The following is a 17,300-nucleotide window of genomic DNA, read 5'->3' as shown; positions in this document are numbered from 1 at the left end:
GTAACTCTTGCTGTTCAGGAACTCATTCTGTAGACTAGGCTGCCTTGAACCCACAGAGGACCATTGCCTCTGCCTTCCAAGTGCTGGGGTTAAAAGCGTGAGCTACTGACTGTACCTGGCTTGTTATATCACTTTCAAACAAATGGGACAGACTGTCAGAGAGGGGAGCCTTATGCACATTTTACAGGAATTACCTTCTCAGCAGTAAGAATCAGTAACCCGAAGACAAAAGTCACTTGAGCTGCCTTGAAGTGTTGTTTTTAAAATCATAAAATTAATATATATCTGGCATGGTAATGCTGTCGTTTAATACCAGCACTAGAAGGCAAAGGGAGGTGGGTCTCTGAGTTTGAGGCTAGCTGGCTCTACATAGTCCCAGGCTAGCCAGAAGTGCATAGAAAGACCTCTGTTTCAAAAACAAATACCCACACTAACATACACGTAAGCCAAGTTACCTGTTACCTGTAGTCAGGGTTTGGGCCAAGTGTTTCAAAGTTGACCTCTTATTCAAGGAATTGAAATAAAAACTCAGATAGATTTGTAAAACTATCCAGGAAACTTTATTGTGGAGACAGGAGAATCAGAAAGTCAAGGCCATCTTCAGCTACAGGAGAATCCAGGCCAGACTGGGCTGTGCAGGATGGAGTTTCTTTTTCTAAAACATATTTTTTTTATTTTATTTTATATTATTTTATTTTTATTTTATGTGCATTGGTGTTTTGCCTTACACGTGTGTTTGTGTGAAAGTGTCTGATTCCCTGAACTGGAGTTGCAGACAGTGTGTGAGTGGTCACGTGGGTGCTAAAAATTAAACCTGGGTCCTCTAGACGAGCAGTCAGTGCTCTTAATCACCAAGTTATTTCTTTAGCCCACGGGATGTAGTTTCTAGATAGACAGATAGATAACAAATTAATATATTCTTATTGTGGTAAAATTTAAAAACATAGCCATACATAAAATGTTTTAATAGCTTCTACATCATATCGTTAGCCATGAACATGTCTATTCTTGTGTTATATGTTCTTGAGGGAAGAAATCAAACCATCTTTTTTATCTTTATATAGCTCACAACAGCAGCACAAGTATTTCATGTTCATAAATGAATGGCATTCAGTGATTTGAGAATAACTCTTCTCTCTGCCATTGTAGAGCCTTGTCTATAAAAACTGGAACAAAATAGAAGAGTTGGAGAAATGACTCAGAAATTAAGAACACTTGTTGCCCTTCCAGAGAACTGGAGGTCAGTTTGTTCACAGTGGCTCACAACCACCTGTAACTCTTATCCATGTCTGGCTTCCTTGGGAGCCAGGCAGACATGGTACTCAGATATGCATGCAGGCAAGACACCCACACATTTAAACATTTTTTAATTAAAAAAAAAACCAAAATAGAGGTTTGTATCTTATACTCAAATAATCAAATAAAACCCTGTAATAGAAAACAGCAGAACCTAGGGACAATAACACATAAAAATATGGTCTTTGAAATGAGGCAGATGTAGTCCAGAATCTGCCTCTGATTTTCAGCAGCAATTGCCCACAGGAAAGCTGTTTAAACACTGTCAGACTCCAATTCAAGGACAGTTTGGCTCTGATCGCCTCTTTACCTGGACTCTTGCTTTTGGAGTGATGGGTTGCTAAATGGCTGATAATTGCCCTGGTGGGTCACTTACTCTGGGCTAACTCAGCTTTAGTGCTGAAAATAATGAGCCACCCTATGAAAACTGTATCTCACCATATCTATCTTTTTCATTTCCTTTTATTTCAATGTTGGGATCAAACCTAGAGTCTTGTACATACTAGGTAAGTATGCTGTGACTACAATACATTTCCTAGGCTCTACTTGGTTCTTAAAGCCTCTCAATGGAGGCAAAGCAACACTCGGTTTCTATGGCCTAGACAAGTCAAAAGGCCATGATGAGACATCCAGGGGAAGGGGACCATCCTCTTATAGTCTGCAGTAGAGACCTGGACTTCATTGGTCACTGGTTCTAATGACTACAACATTCATTTTGCCTTCTTGCCCAGTCTGGGATTAGAGTACCCCCAGGTGACATTCAGGTCTAGCGCTTGTTCCTAACACAATCATTGCCACGAGACTGCCATTCCCTGTGTTTTACTCCAAGAGCGGTGACATGCTGGAGTTTAGATGCCAAAGACAAATACAAACTCAGCTTCTCTCTCAGTGATGCCATTTATGGATTGATTGATTAGTGAATCCATTCATTAGACAAGTGTTGATTGAATCCTCCTAATGCCGGAGATGTGCTGAGTGAGATGACAAGAACTTTAGTACAAAACATATAAATCTAAGGATGACTGAGATGGGAATAGCTGGTCATATTAACCTTTTACTATGGCACGTAGAGATCTCATTTCCTCCACTAAATTACTCTGAGGACAGCTGGTATCTTCTCCCCTCCATCTTCTCAACATTCACTAAAGAATAAATTTATGAGTTTAAGGTAAGAAAGGCTTTAGAAAGTGCTCAGACTAATAGGTTTTTGCTTACTCAGCCCGAGAGCATTTCCCAGTGTAGTGTAGTTAAGACACAGAACTTAAAATCGGGAAACTATGATGCTTACACATTTGCTAGTCCCTGGAGCCTTACTAGACTGCAAACGGGCCTTTGGTGGCTCCTGAGGAAAGTAATTGCTTCAGAAAGCCCAGTGACCTCCATTACCTGGGGAACTTTAAAATGACCTTTTTGGAGACGTCATCCTAAACCGACTAAATCAGACTCTCTAGGGTAGTGTGACACACAGGTGTATGAATTTTGAAACTTAAGTTTGGTGACGTCATTGGCCTAGGGGCACAGTTGCTGTTGCTGTTGTTGTTAAGATTTATTTGTTTGTTTTATGTAGATGAGTACACTGTAACTGTCTTCAGACACACCAGAAGAGATGATCGGGTCCCATTACAGATGGCTGTGAACCACCACGTGGGGGATTGAACTCAGGACCTCTGGAAGAGCAGTCAGTGCTCTAACCAGTGAGCAGTCTCTCCAGTCCTATTTCTCAAGTTTTAACACATGCCAAAGTCACATGGAAGGTGGGTTCAAATCCAGATCTCTGGGGCCCTTCCCCAGAGTTTGAGAGTCAGTAGACCTGGAGTAGTCTGGTGGTTTCTTTTTATAGCTTCCCAGATGGTGACAATGGCATTGGCCTGGGGACCACATGGTAGGATACCTGGTCTAGGACACCTTTCCTGCCATTAATAACTCAATGGCATGGAGCTGAGAACGAGGAGGGAAGCTGGGTAGGCTCGTTGCTTTTCTTTTTTCTTTTCTTTTTTTTTTTTCCTCTTTTTTCTTTTCTTTTCATTTTTTGGCCAATCAACTAGATCACTTCAGAACTGGGAAAGTCAAGCCATTGGGAGAGTCTTCTAACTAACGATTGATGTGGGAGGGAGAGCCTCGCCCACTGCAGGCAGTGCCACCCCTGGGCCGGTGGTCCTAGGTAGGATAAGAAAGCAAGCTGAGCAAACTATAAGGAGAAAGCCAGTAAGTGTGGGCCCTGCTTCAGTGCCAGCCTCCAGGTTCCTGCTCAAGTTCCTGTTCTGACTTCCCTTCACTACCGAGTGGAAGCTCTAAGGTGAGACAAACCTTTTACATTTGTTCATGGTGTTTATTGAGCACAGCAATGGAAACCAAATAAGGACAGCCTCTGTTAGCTTTGGTTCTCTTTGCAGAGCCTGACTGCCTCATGGGCTCAAATCCACTCAAGAGATCTGTAACCCAGAAAGGTAGTGGAAAAGCCAGGTAGGTAGCTGTGACATTCCAGAGAGGTACGCTCTTCAAGCACTTAGTTCCATAGGCGGCCACAAGAGAACCACTCGGTCTCACTAACAAAAGTTTGTCAGGAGCTGGTCTCTTCAGGAGTTCAGGTTTAGTCAGGTTCCTTTGGGAACCCAGAAACCAGACTGGAATCTTGGAATCTTTGAGGGTCTGACATCCTGCTGCTTCTTTCCTGCCTCTCTCTCTCTCTCTCTCTCTCTCTCTCTCTCTCTCTCTCTCTCTCTCTCTCTCTCTCTCTCTCTCTCTCTCTCATTCACAGTCTGGAGGGGTGGCTCAGAACAGATGTTTAAAGTACTGGTTGCTCTTTCCCAGGATCCACGCTGGATTCTTAGCACCCACATGATGGCTCACAACTCTGTAACTCCAGTCCCAGGGGATCTTCTGGCCTCCGTGGGCCCCAGGTATGTACATGCTGCATAAGTGCAGGCAAAAACCTATACCTATAATAAAATAACATCAAAAAGAAAAGCTTTTATTTACTTACTTTTGTGTGGATGGGCTCTCCCACTGAGCTATACCTCAACTTGTTTTTTAACTTCAAGTGCTTAATGTTATTCCTTAGACTATAGAATCCTCTCTGACTAGTCTCTTTAGTCTCTCATTAGCCTCTCTCATCTATATCTTCATGATATCTGTCTATCATTTATCATCTGTCAATTTTCTTTCCACTTACAGTCATCTCTACATAGAAGTGACTGTTCTCCTGTATGGGACCTGCATTGTGTGTGTGTGTGTGTGTAAGTTATACAACTGTGCTAACCCCTGCTTGTGCTGTGTGTAGTTTCATATTCCCTCTCTTCTAGGGACATCAAAAGTCTGTGCTTTTCACCATTATGCAAGGCTGCTGTTACTGGTTGCCCTACAATGCTCCAACAATGATCCCACAAAGGCTAACATATACATCACATCCCACTGCCCTCTGCTAACTAGCATGGGATGAGCTTTTAAAGGCACAGCAAGATGACGAGATAAGCTACAGATGAATCTCAATCAGCTACCCAAATTTCTGGTCACTCCAAAGAGAACAAAGCATGCAAATATGATAAGCATCATGAAACATACAAGTTACTTAACCTCTCATTTCCAGGCAGTTTGATACCTGTGATGGTTGATGTAAGTCACTAGAGGAGTTCCTTGTTACAGCAGCACAGGATGTTGAGGCAAGGATGGTCAGCATGTTCTGGGCTGGGCCCCATTAGGAAGATTGTATTAGCTCATTTTCTGATACTATCACGAACTAACTAGGACTGGGTACTTATAAATAGAAGACTGGAGCTAGGTGTGGTGGCACATACTTTTAATCGGAGCATTCAGTAGGCAGAGGCAGGTGGATCTCTGAGTTTGAGGTCCAGGGCTACAGAGAAACCCTGTCATAGAAAGAGAGGTGGGGAGACTATTTTTAACTCTTACTTTTGGAGGCTGAAAGTCCAAACAGTCTGGTGTGGGTTCTGAAAAGGACAGAAGTTTGTATAACATCATAAGACATGGCAGAAGTATGAGTGAAGAGGACAGAAATCATATAACTAGAGAAGTCACCACTAAGCAGGGAGAGGCCAGGAATAACATTCCACTAGGCTCTGCCTCTTAAAGGCACAAGCTCCTCCTCTTAAAAGTCTGCCATGTTACCATCCTCACTCTGAGGGCCACACTTCCAATCGATGGATGAAAGAAGAACCACACTGGATTACAGCAGAGACACTGACCAAGACTGTGATCCTTGCCCCTGGTTCCATCGCTCCTGACCTATGCAACTAGTCTATGCAGCCCTACCTCTGGATAGAATACAGTTTGTCCACAAACTGTCCCAGTGACAGCAATATCATGGTCTACAACCACAGTTGCCCCTTTCGAAGCCTGAGCAATTTTTCATTGCACGGAGCTTAAATCATCTGGCAGAAGAAGGGCTCACGGTTTGAAACCAACACTTGGCCTCAGCAGGGTGGGGTGACACATGCCTACAATCCTAGATACTTGAGAATATGAGGCAGGGGGATTGTAAGTTCATGGTTAGCCTGAGCAACTTAGTAAGGTTCTGCCTCAAGAGGCAGTGGTGGAATGGTGGAAGGGTTCCCAAGATTGGTAAAATGTTTGCCTAGTGTTCATGAGGTCCTGGATAAAATGGCTCTTTGAATGATCATAAATGGCTATTTAGCTGCCAGCCTAATGATTTCTTCCACCTCCTCCTCCTCCTCTTTCTTCTCCTGTTTCTCCTTCTCCTCCTCCTCCTCCTCGTCCATCCCCTCTGTAGCATTTGAACCAATCACTCTCTTCCCTATGATCATCACTCCAGAGTCTCTTGCTCTTTTGAATCTTCCCTCACTGAAGTCTCCCCTCAGCTCCCCAAGCTCCTTTCTCTTGCCTGAGGCATGAAGTGTAGACTCTATTGCCTGGTCTATGCCTCGGAGACAACCCTAACTTCTCTTTGCTTTATTTTTATTGTTTTAAAAGATTTTTATGCCAGGTGTGGTAGCACACGCCTTTAGTCCAGCACTCAGGAGGCAGAAGCAGGCGGATTTCTGAGTTCGAGGCCAGCCTGGTGTACAAAGTGAGTTCCAGGACAGCCAGGGCTATCCAGAGAAACCCTGTCTCGAAAAACCAAAAAAAAAAAAAAAAAAAAAAAAGATTTTTACTATTGTATTTTTGTATTCATGTGAGTGTATGTCACATATGTATGTGTGGCCAAGGGGGCCAGAAGAGGGAGGAGATCCGAAGCTGGAATTACATGTGATTGTGAGCTACCGGTGTGAGTACTGGGAACATAATAACTTGAGTCCTTTGCAAGAACAGTATGTACCCTTCACCACAAAGCTTTCTCTCCAGCCCCTCCCCCTCACGCTCATCTTCACAGATAACATTTTTTTAAAAATCATTTTTCTTCATGTGACCATCACAGCAATCCATCACTCAACTCCCTTTGCTACAAACATTCCACATCTCTCCCTCAGCATCCTTATCTTCTCCAGTTCTGTATCTTAAGTTATGCCTGTCTCTGAGAGCTTAGAGCCAATGGTACTTTTCACAGAATGACTGGTATAGCCTCCGAAGTCCAAGCTATCAAATTACCGGTTGGGCATGGTGGCGCACACCTTTAATCCCAGCATTTGGGAGGCAGAGGCAGGTGGATTTCTGAGTTCAAGGCCAGCCTGGTCTACAAAGTAAATTCCAGGACAGCCAGGGCTATACAGAGAAACCCTGTCTCAAAAAACCAAAAACCAAAAAAAAAAAAAAAAAAAGCTATCAAATTACCCCTTGGCCTCTGAGAGTTCTTTTAGCTCTCCACACCTCTCTTATGAAAGTCTTTCCTTTGTATATTAAAGTTGCTTGTACTAATAACAACAGATATCTCTTGGTCAGTAGTGGACTTTTTTGTTTGTTTCCTTTGGTTTGGTTTGGTTTGATATGGGGATAGTAAACCCAGACCTTGCTTGGCATGCGTTAGACAAGTATTTTACCATTGAGCTATACATCCAGCACCTCCTCCCCCCTTTTTTCCAGTTTTTAAAATCTATTTGGAACATTAAACATGGTAAAAGTAGAAAAAAGCTCTCATGAAGTCCTCTATGAAAGGAAATTGTGCAGGTTCCCGATTAGACAGAAACCAGTCCATCTCCAAGGGAGAATATGCAACGTAACTGTGGCTTCGTAGAGGGAATTGGGCAGTCTTCCTTCTGTTTCTATTTTGTGGAATAGTTTGAAGAGTATTGGTATTAGGTCTTCTTTGAAGGACTGATAGAACTCTGCACTAAACCCATCTGGTGCTGGGCTATTTTTGGTTGGAAGACTTCTAATGACTGCATCTACTTCTCTAGGGGTTATGGGACTGTTTGGATGGTTTATTTGATTCTGATTTAACTTAGGTATTTGGTATCTGTCTAGAAAATTGTCCATTTCATTCAGATTTTCCAGTTTTGTTTAGTATAGGATTTTATAGTAGGATCTGATGATTTTTTTTTAATTTCCTCAGTTTTTATTGTTATATCTCCCTCTTCCTTTCTGATTTTGTTAATTTGAATACTGTCTTTGTGCCCTTTGATTAGTCTGGCTAAGGGTTTATCTATTTTGTTGGTTTTCTCAAAGAACCAGCTCCTGGTTTTGTTGATTTTTTTTTTTTTTGCATAGTTCTTTTTGTTTCTACTTAGTTGATTTCAACCCTGAGTTTGATTATTTCCCGCTGTCTACTCCTCTTGGGTGTATTTGCTTCTTTTTGTTCTAGAACTTTCAGGTGTGCTTTTAAGCTGCTAGTGTATGCTCTCTCCAGTTTCTTTTTGGAGGCACTCAGAGCTGAGTTTTCCTTTTAATACTGCTTTCATTGTGCCCCATAAGTTTGGGTATGTTATTCCTTCATTTTCATTAAAATTTTAAAAGTCTTTAATTTCTTTCTTTATTACTTTCTTGACCAAGTTATCACTGAGTAGGGAGGGCATTGTTCAGCTTCCATGTGTATGTGGGCTTTCTGTTGTTTTTGTTGCTATTGAAGAACAGCCTCAGTCCGTGGTGATCTGATAGGATGCATGGGGTTAGATAGGATGCATGGGGTTAGTTAAATGTTCTTGTGAAAGACTCCAAAACTCCCAAAGGGAGGCACTTACTCAAGCCTCGGGTCAGCCGCGCACCCAAGAAGACACTGAGACCGGTACTTAAGATGTATAGAGAGTAAGATTTAATATAGCAATGACAAGAAAGAACATAAAAAGCACATATACCAGATATCTGGGGTCGAAACTCGCAGAGGAGATTCGGCAATTAGCCCAAACTTTTCACAAGCTTTTATAGGAAATAGCCAGGTAAAAAGTACAAGTTTTACGTCACCAAGGTGTTCTGCCAAGGGGCTTTACATAACCAAGGGGTCGTGTCCTATATTTTGGCAATGTACTCGATCTATTGGAACATTCTGGGACAGTACCAGGAGGCCCCTATCTCAAAAATGTTCTTGGCATAGTCTTCAGTTGGGAGGGGTAGGACTAGGTTTTTTCCAGGAGACCCCTTATCTAAAAAATGTTCCTGGAGCAGTTTCCAATTGGGAGGGGGTACCTTGGGGTAAAAAGTTCAGGAGTGCTCCGGGAACTATCTCTGGATGGGAGGGGTAAGAGAACTCTGAGCTGAAGAGTTCATGGAGAGTTCAGGTGTCCAGTAATTAACTCTTTCATTCCCCCCTTCTTTTAGGGACAAGCTCTAATCTTAGAGCTGGGTACCGGCTTCCTGAAGGACCCGATATTGTTGCCTTAATATCATAACCTGCACTGTATTTATTCTTTCTCTGACAAAAGCCACTAACTTATTAAGAATGCAGGGGCCGAGAGTGAGCAAAAGCATAAGTATAATTAAGGGTCCTGCTATGGAGGAGAGGAGAGTGGTAAGCCAAGGGGACTTATTAAACCAGCTTTCGAACCATCCTTGTTGGCTTTCTCTCTCTCTTTTACGCATATCTAGGCGTTCTCTAAGTCTGGCCATAGAGTCTTTGATTACTCCTGAATGATCAACATAAAAACAACATTCTTCTTTTAGGGCAGCACAAAGTCCTCCTTCTTTAAGGAACAATAAGTCTAATCCCCTCCTATTTTGCAGCACTACTTCAGACAGGGAAGTTAAAGATTCTTCTAATTTAGTTATAGACTGTTCTATAGTTCTAATATCAATGTCCATAGCTGTACGTAATTCTTCATAGTATTGGGGGGTCTGAATTAAGGCAGCGGTCCCTGTACCTACTCCTGCTGCTACTCCCAATCCCAAAAGTACTGCCAGGGTTAAGGTAATGGGCTCTCTTCTCCAACGGACCCGATGATCAAACTTATCTAAAAAGGAGCTATCATCATGATACAGGAGTCTAGGAATAAGCTGAACTAAAATGCAGAAGTCTTTGGAACTATTAAAAACAGATAGAGATACACAAGGAGTGAGACCGGTATTGCAAGCCCATACTGTGTCTATGGGAGGCACCAGATACTGACCACTTTTGCTAGGCTGGATGTTCTGGGTCTGATTACAAAGGTGCCGTTTATCCTGAGGCGCCTGGCCTAAACAGAGTCCACTTCCTGAAACTGCTTCCAGAGTCAGCTTTCTGTTTTTTCCCCAAAGGCATTGAGAATGATCTGAAGTAGTATTATAAGTCCTGATCTGAGCAATTCCTTCATAATAAGGGGGCCTAGAGTCATAGCATAACCAACATGATTGAGTCATATTAGGATTAGTCCTATTCAACACTAAAAAAGCTCCTTGAACTAGACTGACCAGACGGCTTTTTGTATCTAGGGGCGGTGGGGAAACTAAGGTCGATAGGGAAGGTCTCACTGTTAGCCTGATTGTAAAAATGAACCCAGGGTCTCTCGGTGGACTGGATACACGCCAACCCCACTTATTTCCTTTAAGCCAACTTAAACGATTTTGTTTTCCTTTTTCAGTGAATTTTATAAGTAGGGGGTTGCAGTATTTACCTTTGCATGGTCCTGGGGGGCTGTTTTCAGTAGCACACCCATAAGCTCCTATGGCGGCCTCATCTGGATGGAGGTCGCCATAGTTTGGATATTTATGGGGATCTCTTTCTCCTTGATATGGCTTATCATAACCACTACCTCGTTTTACCGTGATTAGATCCCAGTCAGAGGAAGGCTTCCAGTAGGCATCCCCTGTCGTTTCACATGTCCATTTGCCACAGAAGTAATCTGATGCCCCCCCACATTTTTGTTGAAGCTCTTTGTTTTGACCCTGACCAGGGCAAACATAAAACTGTGCAGCTCTAAGATTAGCCCGGTAGAACTGCCCTGAACACCCATACATGTTCCCTATTCCACCTGAAACACACCGCTGTTCAGGGGGTGGGTTACTAAGATCAGTATGGTCAGGGAGGTCCCAATTGGGAGATCCTGCTACTAACTTACAAATGTCAGGTGTGAGATCAGGCCACCAAGTCCAAGGGGGATGTGCTGCAGTGATTGCCCATACAATGTTTCCCTCCCCATTAAGCACTTCCCATGACTGTTGAATTGGGGCAAGAGGGTTGTCGTTCCCTAGGCTTAGGGTGGCCCCCACGACACAAACGAAGTTTAAGAGGATTGTCAGTAGTTGCCACCGTCCAGTTATCTTCATGGTTGCCTCTACCCTGGCTAGGAGCCTTCTTGACGTGGGAGGCGTGGAGTTGTTAACAGTATCAGATATGGTCCTTTCCACCGAGGCTCAAGAGTGCCGGTGCGATGTCATCTGACAAGGACCGAACTGCTGTAGTCCCAGGTGCATGAGCTTCTTTGATCTGGTCCCAGATCTGTGTTCTGACAACCTCCAAGGCCTTTAAATGGGTAAACAGAGCAGAGGGTGAGAAAGAGTCAACACAGGGATCCAATATCCTGCTAGACTCAGTCAAAGAAGTAAAACGTCCAGGTGTGTTTCGGACTCTGAGAAGCACAAAGGGAAGGAGGGTCACCCAGTCTTTACCGCCAGTCTCAATAACTAATTTAGTTAGGGTCTGGGCATGACGCAGGTGCACGTAGATCAGATCTCTGGCTGGAACTGATGAGATGTCCTTGGGGTATCCAGCTTGTTCACTGTAACCAGTTGTGACCAGACTTTTTTTTCTGTACCACCTGCAAGCCCTTTTAACTTAGCATACAGAGCATTATTAACAACATAGGTTTAAACACATCATTTGAGACTATGATGGGCATAGGAGTTTAGGGAAGGAACACCAAGTCCATGCCAGTCTCCACGATTAATTTTGTCAAGGTCTGTCTTAGAGTTTTAAACTAATTTTTATCTATCCTGAGCTCTGAGGTCTATACACACAATGTAATTTTTATTTGACCTCTAAATGCTTGGCCACACCCTGACTTACCTGGGCAACCATTGCTTTTGGCACTCTGAACCTTGGAAAAAATTTTCTTTAATAGTCTTCTTGATGACTATGTGAGCAGTATCATTTATCCATATTGAGAGCGTCTTTTTCTGCAGATGTCAACAGCTTTCTTTGTCTGCATATTGTTCCATACAGTGGCAAAAGCATACCCGCTGTCAGTGTCATTTATAAAGCTTGTATCAAAACCACAAGTTCAGCTTTTTGGGCTGAAGTCTCTTTAGGGAGGCTGCTGGCCTATATCACCTGCTTTTTGTCCACTGCTGCACTGCTGTCCCCGCCTTCCGCTTACCTTTAACCATGAGGCTACTGCCATCCGTGTAGGGTAAAAGGCTTAGTCAGATCTGGCAAAGCCAGAGCGGGGGCTGCAAGCAAGGCTGCCTTTATGCTGTCAAAGGCTTTTTGGTGTTCTTCAGTCCAGGTGAATGGGACTTTTTCTTTAGTCCAGAATCTGCAAAAGCCCACCGTTCCCAGAAACTCACGTGGCGCGGGGTGGTGGGGGTTGGGATCAGCATCACAGCCTTTTCCTTGGCTTCGGTGAGCCACCGCTTTCCGTCATCGGCACCTCGGTACGACATAGCTGAGCTTTCTTAGCCGATACCCGATATCCCAACTCACCCAGTTCATTCAGGAGCTTCTAGGAGGGCCAGAATTTTTTCTTTGTCTGTGATGTCTCTGCCTTCAGCCAACCGCAGGGCTTGGGTTAGCGCCAGGAGTTCAGCCTTCTGAGCCAAAGTTCCTTCTGCCAGAATGTCAGAGTGATGAGTAGGTCTTATTCTGTCAACAAAAAGCTCTAATAATGTGTCCATCAGCCAGGGAAACAATTGAATCATGTGTCTCTGACCAGAAGCCACTATATGCAGACAAGCAGGCCATCCCTCAGTCACCAGGTCTAATTTTTCAAGTGCCACTGGTCTTTTAGGGTCCCAATTTCTGAGTAAGAACCTCTTTAGCAATATTTTTGTTCTCAGTCACATTTAGGAGTCCCAAAGTTGGGGACAACATTAGGGCAGTCTCAATAGCATCCAAGGCCATCCAAGGTTGTTCTTTATTTCTTATACGAAGGGCTGTTCATCTTTTTAATTCAGCAAAACCTGGAATCCACAGTCTGCAAAGGCCTGCAGTGTCCAGGAACCTTTTAAACTTGCTTTGCATTGGTTAGTGGAGGAATATGAAAACACAGTCTCTTTTTAGCTGCTTTTAACAGGTAGACCACCGGTCTCTTTTAAGGACTCAGCTTCTGTGTTAGCACCCTTTCTGCTATCTCTTTATTTTTAGCCACGAACAGGTAAAGGGTTTGGTCATGAGGGGGGTTCCTCTTCTTTTTGTTAGGACAGTCTCTCACCCAGTGTTCTTCTTTTTCAACAGCAAACACTCTGATCTTTAGCCAAAAGCTTTCTTTTTTTGTTGCCAGGTACTAAGTTTTCTAGTCTCCCTGACTTTTGTGACCAGCAGTTCATTTCTCTTATCTTTTTTGAAAATTTTCTGACTCCTTATTTCTTACAGATCATCTCTAAGTGCTAGTATTATTAGCAAGTATCACTGTGCTAAGTTCTAATCTTTGTCATTTATCTCTCTTTGCTCCTGTTTCTTAACTGCAATGGATCTAATTATTACATCTATATTCTGTCACTTAACTTTTGTAACTTTTCATAACCTAGGTCAGATTGATGGGACACTTTTCTAGTCCCACAGAGACGAGACCTCATCAGAGCCTGGCAGTTAGGTGCTCCTTACCTTGTATGTCTCCCTCACCGGAGCTTAGAACAAACTCACACAGCTCAGGGCAGTGCCTGAGAAGAGAAAACACATGGGGCAGAGAAGGGAGTGCAGTTTTCACATCAGACCACTGATATTTCAAAATGAACACAATTTTTTCTGTTAACAGTTAACAAGAGACAGGATACAGGGGACAGGGAAATGAGAAGCAACCAGGGAACCTTGTGGCGTCCTCAGATCAGACGCAGCAACCCGCTGAACTCGAGCATACTAGTCAGCGGAGGGAAAGAAACTAACCAGGATTTTCTCAGTAACGGCGAATGGACAGGGAAGAGCCAAGCGCCGAGTCGTCTCCGCCGCGGCGGAAATGTGGGAGTGGCAAACAAACACTGGCAGGCAGAGGCAGCAATTTAACTATTTCTGCACTGCACTCCCGTATGGCCTGGAGGCGGCGGCGGGCCTGGCGGAGCACAGACAGCAGCCTCCTCCTGCGAAACGGCCCCGCCGCCGGTCGGGGCGGCAGGCCCCGCCGCCGGTCGGGGCGGCAGCGGCTGCGGTGGGGGCAGCAGCGGCGGCGGCTCGGGCGGTGGACACAAGGGAGGGAGTGTGGGCGGGCACCTGTGCGCAGACTCCGGGAGGAGCCAATGAGGGGCAATTTAACTATTTAACTACCTGATAAACGCCCTGTGCTCTCTGCACTGTCTTTGGGGAGGGAGCACGCAGCCAGGCAGGCACAAGGGAGTGCGGGCAGACTCTGGGGGGGCCAAAGGAGGGACGGCGGCTGTAGTCGGCCCCTCCCCAGCTGTGGCAGGCTTCACGGCCACTCCGGGACCGGCAGGCGGCCGCACTCACCACCAGCATAACTGCGCCGCCAAAGCCGGCTCTGCATCTAGATTCTCTTTTGAACAGCCTGGGGCTCCCCAGCCGAGTGCGGACCGTGCGCTGCCCTTGTCGGCCGGTGGCAGCCGGTCTCGCCCCACGATGGCCCCGCAGCAAGGCCGGCCGGCGCTGCCCGCCCGCTGCGAGCCGCTGGCACTGCCTCGCCGAGAGCGCGGTGGGCAAGACCGGCCTGATGGTTCTTTTTTCTCTTTTTTTCCTTTTTAAAACCATTGCTGACAAATTCTGTCCTGACGTCAGTCCAAGTCTACAGTCGACAAAGGGTTAACACACACACACACACTCTGCCAGGCAACAGCCAGGTCTTTTGACTGTTCTGTACCCTGGGCACTCCTTCCAGGGTCTCCCTTGGAACACCTTTTTTTGGGGTGCCGACCGTGAGGCCATAGACAGTCGTCCTCTCACAGCCACTGCCAGAATAAACCCACAATCTCAGAATACAAATGCAGCAGTTCCACACCTACACACCCAGCAGATTGTCCCATTTCTAGATTAATAGCAAACACGACAAGAGCAGACACAAGACTGGACAGACAAAGAGAAAACCAAAGCACGAGGTGGGACTCGAACCCACGATCTCGCACAGAGGCACGAGGTGGGACTCGAACCCACGATCTCGCACAGAGGCACGAGGTGGGACTCGAACCCACGATCTCGCACAGAGGCACGAGGTGGGACTCGAACCCACGATCTCGCACAGAGGCACGAGGTGGGACTCGAACCCACGATCTCGCAACCTGAAGCACGAGGTGGGACTCGAACCCACGATCTCGCACAGAGGGGTCCACCAAGCGTCCTTAGTCCTCCCCTTGTCTTCCTGGGGCGTCCCCCAGGGCGATCGGACGGTGGGCACCAGACACGTCTGTCCTACCCACTTCGCATTCCCTCCCGGAGTGCGATCTCTGGTGCTCCTACTGAGCACAGAGCGTCACGCAAAACCAGAACAGCGATCGCTCATACAGAATGGCCTTCCTGGCCTCTCAGAAATTAACAGAACACAGACACCAGACCAAAGCAGAACAGTAAATCTTACTTCTGAGCGGGTCCAGGACTTCTGGGTAAACGCGCTGATTCCCGGCCAATGCACCAAATGAAAGACTCCAAAACTCCCAAAGGGAGGCACTTACTCAAGCCTCGGGTCAGCCGCGCACCCAAGAAGACACTGAGACCGGTACTTAAGATGTATAGAGAGTAAGATTTAATATAGCAATGACAAGAAAGAACATAAAAAGCACATATACCAGATATCTGGGGTCGAAACTCGCAGAGGAGATTCGGCAATTAGCCCAAACTTTTCACAAGCTTTTATAGGAAATAGCCAGGTAAAAAGTACAAGTTTTACGTCACCAAGGTGTTCTGCCAAGGGGCTTTACATAACCAAGGGGTCGTGTCCTATATTTTGGCAATGTACTCGATCTATTGGAACATTCTGGGACAGTACCAGGAGGCCCCTATCTCAAAAATGTTCTTGGCATAGTCTTCAGTTGGGAGGGGTAGGACTAGGTTTTTTCCAGGAGACCCCTTATCTAAAAAATGTTCCTGGAGCAGTTTCCAATTGGGAGGGGGTACCTTGGGGTAAAAAGTTCAGGAGTGCTCCGGGAACTATCTCTGGATGGGAGGGGTAAGAGAACTCTGAGCTGAAGAGTTCATGGAGAGTTCAGGTGTCCAGTAATTAACTCTTTCACTTGTATCTGTTGAGGCCTGTTTTGTGACCAATTAGATGGGTCAATTTTCAGCACACACCCCCCCTTTGTAAAATTAAAATCTTTATGCATTTTTGTGATAGTTTTATTTTCTTTTTGAGACAGTCTTACTTTGAAGCTCTGGCCTGGAACTTGATATGTAGACCAGGCTAGTTTTGAACTTACAAGTCTGCTCTTTCAAAAAACAAACAAACAAACAAGCCGGGCATGGTGGTGCATGCCTTTAATCCCAGCACTTGGGATGCAGAGGCAGGCAGATTTCTGAGTTCGAGGCCAGCCTGGTCTACAAAGTGAGTTCCAGGATAGCCAGAGCTATACAGAGAAACCCTGTCTCAAACAAAACAAAACAAAACAACCAAACCACCCCCCCAAAAAAAAACAACCAAGAGACAAACAAACAAACAAACAAACCAAAAAAAACCAAAAAACCCCACAAGACTGCTCTTTTTGTAGCCCTAGGATTTTCTTGTTTAATCCTCCTGATGACTTCATGAAGCATATTATTAGCCCCATTTTGAAGGCTAGGAAGCACGGGCATGGGAGAGTGTTCACTATGTGAACTCATACTTGTAGCCATAACGGCCTGAGACAGTGTTGTGGTTTCCTAGACTTGAAGCTCTCAGATGGCAAAGCCCCCACTGCTCCACAGTTTCCCCTCCCACACACATCTCTCCCTTTTTTCTTTTCTTTCGTTCTCCAGAACCCCCTTCTGCCCTCAGCCTGAACAGAAGACAGTGCTACCAGGAAGGACGGCTGGACCACTTTCTTCTCAAAGAACTCCCAAACGTTCTTGGAGTGCCCTTGGGTGCTCAAGCCTGTTGCTCTGCAGCAGGCAAATGCCCTGCAGTTGTTAACCTCAGGTTGCTTAGGGGAACAGCAAACATGGAGGACCTGATCTTTGATTAGCTCCATATGGACTGTTGCAGCCTTGGGAAGCCTGGAAAAGATCCGGTTATGGTCCACGCTGTCCTCATCTTTCTCAAACAGTGACAAAATTGTTAAATTGCTCTTGAACCATAATCTAAGATTTAGATTATTTTTATTTTATTTCTTTATTGGCTTGTTATTTTGAGACATACTATCTCAGTATATACCAGCTTGTCTTCAAAGTCTTGATTGCAGGTGTATGTCACCACTACAGGCTAGAGATTACTGTTTTTATTTTTCAAAAGTTCTCCCCCCCCCCTTTTTTTTTAATTTGCTTTTTCGAGACAGGGTTTCTCTGTATAGCTCTGGCTGTCCTGGGACTCACTTTGTAGACCACACTGGCCTCCAACTCAGAAATCTGCCTGCCTCTGCCTCCCGAGTACTGGGATTAAAGGCGTGCGCCACCACGCCCGGCTTCC

General features: G+C 45.1%; 1 long non-coding RNA gene across 1 annotated transcript; it reads right to left on the bottom strand.

The window, feature by feature from the left end:
* Positions 1-8,432: 8,432 nt before the first annotated feature.
* On the bottom strand, positions 8,433-15,919 carry LOC147005893 (uncharacterized). The gene is made up of 2 exons (XR_015046518.1): positions 13,652-15,919; positions 8,433-13,428 (listed from the first exon to the last, which is right to left on the bottom strand). It is a non-coding gene; the product is annotated as an uncharacterized LOC147005893 (long non-coding RNA).
* Positions 15,920-17,300: the final 1,381 nt, after the last annotated feature.

This window comes from Mus caroli, unplaced genomic scaffold, assembly GCF_978045245.1.
Source record: "Mus caroli unplaced genomic scaffold, Mus_caroli_1 scaffold_2, whole genome shotgun sequence".
Lineage (NCBI taxonomy): Eukaryota > Metazoa > Chordata > Mammalia > Rodentia > Muridae > Mus > Mus caroli.
This window is presented reverse-complemented; position numbering and strand designations above follow the sequence as displayed.